The sequence below is a fragment of the Palaemon carinicauda genome, chromosome 11, assembly GCF_036898095.1.
Source record: "Palaemon carinicauda isolate YSFRI2023 chromosome 11, ASM3689809v2, whole genome shotgun sequence".
NCBI classification, from domain to species: Eukaryota; Metazoa; Arthropoda; class Malacostraca; order Decapoda; family Palaemonidae; genus Palaemon; species Palaemon carinicauda.
The window spans coordinates 61,881,559-61,889,731 of record NC_090735.1 but is presented as its reverse complement, the minus strand read 5'-3'; the positions used below and the strand labels follow the sequence as shown (position 1 = coordinate 61,889,731).

At 52.8% G+C, this 8,173-nt stretch overlaps 1 pseudogene; it reads left to right on the top strand.

Annotated features, from left to right (window-relative positions):
• The first annotated feature begins 265 nt into the window (after positions 1-265).
• Positions 266-384, top strand: LOC137650323 (5S ribosomal RNA; annotated as a pseudogene).
• The last annotated feature ends 7,789 nt before the right edge of the window (positions 385-8,173 follow it).

The window sequence follows — 8,173 nt, the reverse complement described above, 5'->3', positions numbered from 1 at the left end:
ATGATGCAGTGTGGCTATCCCGCCGTGGCATAGCAGGTTTTTTTCCCCAGAGAACTCTCCCTGCCTTCCTCATGGCCGCTCAGGTGCAGGCTTCCGCCTCCTCTGCTGTTTGGAGGGCTGGTCAACTCCGGTAGGCTCGGGTTCGACCTTCTTCAGCGCCGGGACAAGCTTCCGGATGCTTACCATGAGTGTGGGTTCATGGTATTTTGCTTGGAGCCTTCTCTTCTTCTGCCTCAACATCTGGAGTATCTGGCCATGATATTGAGTCAACGGCCTTACCACGTTGGAAACCCCGCTTCTCGTCCGTCCAGCGAGGTTAAGCAACGTCGGTTCTGGTCGGTACTTGGATGGGTGACCACCTGGGGACGCCAGATTCTGTTACCACATCCTCCGAGCCTTCCTTTCAGTTGACTGTGGCAAGACTGAGGAGAGTCGCAGTACCTGTTCTCAGTCAAGCAGAGCTTTCAGACCTACCTTGGAACGTTTCCTAGTTCTCCTTTCCTCATTGACCCGTCTATAGTCCGAACGGTCGCCTCAGGATAAGTTCCATGTGGGGCGGTTCAAGTTCCGGTGGCTTCAGGCAACGTTTAACCGGACTTCCTGGCCCCTATGGGACCAGCGGAACTATTAGACCTGCAATGGGTGTTGACCTATGGAGCCTTTTGATGGTAGTGGATATTCTCGTCCTTTCCCCACATTCTTGATGCTGTTCTCGGACTCGTCAAAGGAAAGGGGGGGGGGCCATGTTCCGGTCCAGGCCTATGGTCAAGACCTGAAGGATACCTCTCCATCATTCAGGCAGGCTTAGGGGCCTTAGTCTGGCCCCTCTACAGATCCTACAGCTCCTGCCGAGTCGCCCCATGCGCGTCGACTTCATGATTCTAGCGTATTCTAACCAGCAGGGGACGCATTTTCACACCTTCACATCTTGCAGTAGAGATACCGGGATGATTGAGATTCTCTCAATACCACCATCGGCTCTCTCATTCCAGGCAGGGGAATGTTCTCTCCGACTATCCGAGCAGAGCCTCGTAGAGAGAGTGTACCTGGGGGTCTTTGACCTTGGGTAACCAGCAAGTCCTGGTCTGGGGGACCTGATCGCGACAGCTTGGAACCTCAAGCTTCCGCTGTTCTTCCCCCCAGTCTCAGACCCTGAGACTCTGGCAGGATGCATTCCGGTGATGGTGGGACAACTTCGACGCCTGCGTCTTCCCTCCTTTTTGTCTGTGGACAATGGGTCTCAACAAGACCAGGTTGTCTGTCAACCTTTCAATGGGAGAGCTCCACTGGGACTATGCGCAGAACGGTTTCTGGACCCTCTGCTTCCCCTGACGGAACTCCCGGGAGAGCTTCTCCCACGGCGCAGACTACTCAAGCAACCACACTGCGACATCTCTCCCGAACCGGGGCGTCGCTTCGGCTTCATGCCTGGAGACACTACGCCTCCTCCTCAAGAAGAGACAACCCGCTACAGTCGCGGTACGGAGGTCGCGTCATCTGCGATAGTCATCCACAGGGGTCTTCCAGGCAAAGTGAAGAGTCTAAGGTGGTTGGTGCCGTGGGAGATATACCTCTTCCCTTGAGGCCTCTTCTCCAGCAATAACGGTCTTATTGCCTTTCGGCGGGAGGAAACTCCTTTCCGCTCTCGGCAATGAAGCCTGTCGCTCAGCCTTTCCCTGACCTTCAGGCTTAAAGGAATATCTTTTTCCTGCCCGCTGGATCTATCCTCGCTCATGCGAAGCTACGATCGTCCCTGCCCTAGTCGGAGGAAGACCTCCAACTTGGAGCATGGCTCGGACTTTTAGTCCTTTAAGAGATCTTCTCAAGACCCTTTACGACAGGCCTCGGATTGTATTCCGCCTTGGGTCTCCTGCTCACTCTGGCCACGGCCAGTGTGTAAGCAATCTTCTTGGTCTCTTACGACTCCCCCCTTTCTAAGGAAGAGGGGAAGGCAACATTCAGGTTCGCTCATGAGTTGTTGGCTAGACTCAGAATCTGGGGATCCCGGCCCTTCGGTCCAATTCATTCAAGATTTCGAGTCTCCATTCTGTATCTGATGTCCCAAGACCTTCTCTTTCTTGCCAGTAAAGGAATCGAGAGGTTAGCGCTGGGAACAGCTGCAGTTTGTCCTCAGTTGCAGCCGATTTGGGAGCACAAGGACGACACGGGGGAGAGTCACCAGTATACCTCTTCAGCCCGGACTCAAGGACATTCATCTCGACCTGTCTCCAGACCCTCCCCCGTCACGTCGCCCTACAGCACGATGTTGGATACATTGCAACGTCCCTCGCCTTCGAGTAATACTACTCTGTGACGCAGGTGCTACAAGCTGGAGTCTGGAAGCGTCTAATGACCTTCGCAGCCCGCTTCCTGCAGGGCGTGACCCACAGGAGTCTCGATACGTTTTCTATCGCTCTGTGGTGGCTACACAACAGCTGGTCTAACCTCAGGCTCCTTTTTGGACAGGTAGCAGAAGGTTGAGGGCATTGTTATCAGGTTTTAGTCTGCATGAACGAAAGAAGTATGTCTGGCTCTTATTTCTTTCTTCATCATCCCCTCTACGGGGAAGCAGCATCCTGGTCTCTGCATAGCTGACTTCGAACCTCTGCAGGTAAACCATGCTTCCTTGTGTTCCGAGTATTGAGTCAATACTGTCGCGTCCCCCATACCCTGACGAGGTGGTATTGGGAACGTCCTAACCCAGAGTTCCTTCTGGAACTCCAGGTCAACTGCCTAGGACGGGTCACACTTCTTCCTTCACACACAAGCTTACGTAGGCCACATGGTTCCTTGCGGAGCAAGGAACTTGTGAGGTGCAGGGACTCCTTTTCTCGAGTGCGACTCACTCGGATTCTGAGTCCCCGGGTAAAGCCAAAGCCAGTATGGCTGGGGACTTTCCACCCTACCTAAGGGTTAAGTCACCCTCTGTAAATAGAGTGGTTTGTATTTCGGTTACGGAACAAATGACAAATTCGAAGATAATTTGTATTTTTCCTAACCATACAAACCTTAGCTATTTACACATATTTGCCCGCCAGCCCTGTCCCCCAAGACAAGTCCTACCTCTAAGTGAAAGTGAGCATTCATCTGTGTGTGAGGGGGGGGAGGGGTAGCTAGCTACCACTCCCCTACCCCCCCGCTAACTAGCGCGGGGGTAATACACCCTCGTTAAATTCTAATGGCTCGCCATTTCAGCTGCGCTAAAAGGTAAACCCTCTGTAAATAGCTAAGGTTTATATGGTTAGGAAAAATACAAATTATCTTCGAATTTGTCATATTGTTAGTATAGGATATAGATAATTAGCTTATTTTTTCATCGGTTTATTATACATCCAAGGAGGTAATGTATAGAGAATAAAAGGTTCCTTTTACCATTATATACTGTTTCCCTAGTATGTTTTCCCCACCTAAAACCCTGAGTTCCCACTGGGGGTCCCCCAATATCGGTGGATATAGATATACAGGTATGTATATTTGTTCCGTAACTAAAATACAAACCACGCTATTTAATTGGGTTATTACTTTCGGCGTGGCTGAAATGACGAGCCATTAATTTTTAACGAGGGTTTACTACCCCCACTGCTAGTTAGCTGGGGTAGGGGAGGGTAGCTTGCTAACCCCCTCCCCCCACACACACACCTGTGCTTGAGCTCACGTTGCTCTCGGCTCTGATGGTGGTCGGACGTGTCCGCTCTCATCCTCGCCGTCATATTGGCAGCCATTCAATTGCTTTTGTTCTTACTTTTTCTAGTTTCTGTGTATGTGAAGTTGGCCTCTGCGACCATGCGCACCTCCCTGGTTTTCCCGACCACCCCTGTGGAACGTTCACGTCGGCGGTCGATACTGATCCTTCTTGTAGTTTAGTTGCCAACGGTGTGATAGATAGTGTCAACAAGTGTAGGGAGTGGTCTGCCTCCCAGTGGGAGAGGTTTTTGCGACGACGGAAGAAGTCCAAATGGGATATTTCTCCTTCAAAGTGAGAATATCCCAAGGCCTCTTTTTCCGTTGCCTAAACATCCTCCGAACCTCCCACTCGGTTGGTCTCTTTCAAGAGACCGTCAAGTGGTAGCGTAGACCGAATTATTGCTAACCAACCTCAGGTCTAAAGAGAAGACATTGCTTCCCCTAGTGAAACAGCTCCACCTCTACCCCCCCCCCCGGGGGGGACATGTCACTTACCTCCTTTTTTCAACTTTGGTCTTGCTTGGGGCATACGGGTTCGCCCTTCAAGGAGGTTTTGCTTAATTACATCCTATTGGGTGCTGCTGTCATGCAATCGATGTCACCGTCAGAGGTTGATCCCGTTTCTTGTCGACGTTGTGGTGTCAGAGGTATCCAATGCGGTTTCACCCAACTCCTATTCCACTCCAGACTCTACGGTAGCTGACGGCTTAGTTTCCCCCATTCCTGATCATCCTACGAAGGGGAAACTAAGTCCGTCGTCAGTCTCTCCTTCTAGTGTTTCTTTCCCTCAGGGGAGTTCGCTTACAGAGACTCCTCTTCGGAGGACTGCTGAAGGTCAGCTTGCTGATCCAACGGCCCCCAGAGGGCGCATCCGTCGGAAGGCTCGTCTTCCTCTTCGCCATAGAGGCCTTCCTTCACCTGCGGTGAGGAGGCGCCTCTTTGGTTCAGCATCTTCTATGTAGTCCCCCGCAGAGGAACCTCTAGACCGATCATCCATCACTGCACCTGCATTGGTCCTGGACCTCTCTGCAGATCGTTTGCGAACTTTCGGTGGAAGGTCGTTCTTTTAAAGGACACGTCGACCTTCCACCCGACAGACCTGCCTACCTGCCATCGCCGTTCCTGCATGGGCCTAACAAGGCTCCACCTTAACATGCTGTTGCATGCCAAGATTCTACGCGCCCACAAAACCTGACCAGCGCTCATTAGTAGCTCGTCAGGCCCCATCAGTACAGCGCGCTGATCATCCTTCTCACCCTAACATGGGCATCATCAGGTGCGTACGTGCCAACAAGAGTATAGCTCCACCACGCCCTCATGCACACATGCACCAACGATCTCCTGTGCGCCAGGGCTCGCCTGCGCACACTGTGTCCACGCGCCCTGCGCTTACGTGCCAACGATCTCCTACGCGCCAGCGCCCACCTGTGCGTTAACACTCACCGCGCGTCAGCGCTCGCCTACACACCAACGTTCTCCTGCGTGCCATTGTTCTCCTGCGCAATAGTACTCTTCTGCATGCCAGCGCTCTCATGAGCGGCAACCTTCTGCTGCACGCGCGCATACGAGCCCGACATCATACTCTCCTGCGCGCCATGCTGCGCACCATCCTACGCACCAGGTAAAACCTGCGCGCCAACTTTCTCTTGATAGCAGGCCTACAGATGAGTCAGCCATACTGCCTTCACGCGTGCGCCATCCCTTACCAACACGCCAGCCTTCTCCTGCGCGCATCCCCAAGGATATACGCGCACGCCATGTGCACGCTCGCGCCATGTGCACGCTCGCCAAACCTCTCCTAGGGATGCGTTCCCGCATGCTGGGGAACATTCTCCTGCGCGCGCCCAACTCTTTAGCAGATGCGAGTGAACACACTCCCGCGCACATCATGATTCTCCTGCGCACACGCACATATTCTCCCGTGTGTGCGCGAGCCCCAATATTCTCCCTCGCTCCAGCCCCAATATTCTCCCTCGCGCCAGCCCCAATATTCTCCCTCGCGCCAGCCCCAATATTCTCCCGTGCGCCATCGGCGTTATTCTCCCGCGCGCCAGCAGCGTTATTTTCCCGCGCGCCAGCGGGGTTATTCTACCGCGCGCCAGCGCCGTTATTCTCCCGCGCGCGAGCCTACGCATCACAAGGAACGACGTCCGGCAAGGTCGTCATCGCCTCATTTCCCTCCACGCAAGCGCAAACCACCGCGCTTTGTGGGAGAAGGGAAACTTCTAGAGGGGTTCAGGATCCCAAAGCTACCACAGGCAAACCCACCTAATTCAGTGACTCCTCCCAGGGATCCCTCAGTCCCTTTCCCTTCAAGGGGTATGTCTGACCGCATCTGTCAGCCAACAGCCCTGGTTCGGGGTATGTCTGACCGCATCTGTCAGCCAACAGCCCTGGTTCGGTGCCCTTATCAGAGCTGTAACTCAGGCTTCAAGCCTGTCCTTTCTGAATTGGGGCACAGAACCATGACTGCCTCTACCCCACTTAAGAGGAAAAGAGGAGTTTTAGATGCAGTCACTTCCCCGAGGACGAAGCTGACTCAACATAGACCTTTGAGGCAAATTCCTCCTATTCCTTGGATTGCCTCTCCTTCCCTTTCAGACGAAGATTTCCTGTCTCCAAGGGAATCACACGAAGAGAGGCTTTCCCCCATCGCACCAATGGAGGAAACCTCTCTTCGTGCCGAGAGTTCCACACAATCAGGGATTGGAAGGAACATGTCACCCTCTTCAATGTTGGAGTCTTACATCCTTCCCAGGAAGGAATCCAAAGACTCCAAAACATTCCCTAAGTCCTCCACTAGGGCTAGGATGGAGCCAGCTAACCACTTAGGGAATGTCCGCGATTCTCCCCAAGAAGAGCCTTTGGGGATAGAAGGAGACTTTGCTGCAAGTCCTACAGCAGGAGGAAACCAGCAAGAGTCAGAGCACGCATTTTGGCAAGTTCTGACTCTAATGAGGGCTCTCAACGGGTTTTCCGACCCTGAGATCCCTCTTCGAGAGAGCAAAGACACGGTCTTAGACTGCGTCTTTGGTACTCAAAAGCCCTCTAAGAGCAGTGCAGCCCTGCCCTGGTTTCAAGGGGTAAAGAGTTCCAGGGACAAGATCTCCCAGGAGCTCTCCGAGATGTCCTCCTCCAACCCTTCCGGTACCACCAACAAGCTCCTCCCACCTCCTCGCGTACAGCAGAGGAGGTACTTCGATATCCTAGAGGAGCCTTGTCTAGTTCTTCCACTTCACTACTCGCTGGAAGAGCTAACCAGGGGAGTCCCTCTTGGGAGAGACTCCAACCGGCAGGTCTCGTTCTCGGCAGCCGAGATCCTCAATCTGGAGAGGGTAGCGAAGTGTGCTATGCAAGCTACTCTGTGGCTCAATATCTGTTTGGGGACCCTAGGTATCCTGATACGTTCTGAGGATTTCTCCAAGGAACGTACCAGGAAAGCTATGGAAACCTTCCTTCTCCCAGGTACTAGCACGGTCGAGTTTCAGGCCCACCAAGTCTCGAACTTGTGGGCAAATACCATCCTGAAACAATGGGATGCAGTAACTGAGATATTCCATGAGAAGGTCCCTAGCACTGAGATCAATAGGCTCAGACATTCCTACATGGAGGGGTCTGTTCTTTTTGAGCCTAAGGATGTTGAACATACCGCTGAGAGGTGGAGGAAGTTTCATCAAGACTCCCTCCTTCATAGGGCACTAACATCCAAGCCCTATAAGACTCTAGCACCACAGCAGTCCTGTCCAGCCAAGACCACTATGTCGACAACAGCAGCGAAGACAGTGGTGTCTAAGCCCTTTCCTGTCAAAGAAAGGAAAGGCGAAAAGTCTTCTAAGGGAGGCAAAAATCCTAGAGGGCGCAGCCGAGGCCGCAAATGCTAGGATAGGCAGTTCCCCTGCATTTCCAGCAGTGGGGGGATGCCTACAAAGTTGCTCAAACAGGTGGAAGCAACTCGGGGCCGATTCCTGGACAAGCTCCGTGATCAGTCTCGGATATTGTGTCCCGTTCATAACATCTCTACCTTCCCTGACAACGAATCCAGACCCTGTTGAAGAAAGGCGCTCTCCAAGAGGTGTTCGACGGATCCCCATGCTTCTTCAGTCGACTCTTTCTTGTAAAGGAGGAGTCTGGAGACCAGTCATCGACCTCTCAGCTCTGAACAAGTTTGTCAAACAAACTCCGTTCAACATGGAGACGGCAGACATGGTCAGACTAGCAGTAAGACCGCAAGACTTCATGTGCACACTGGACCTAAAGGATGCGTACCTCCAGATCCCAGTCCATCCGTCTTCAAGGATGTACTTAAGATTCAGCCTGGAGAACAGAAAATACCAGTTCAAGGTGCTGTGCTTCGGTCTTTCCACAGCACCACAAGTCTTCACCAGAGTGTTCATCCTAGTATCATCTTGGGCACACAGGATTGGCATCCGTCTCCTCCTCGGTGTCAACCCTTCTTCAACACCGAGACAAACTTCTGAGACTTTGCCAA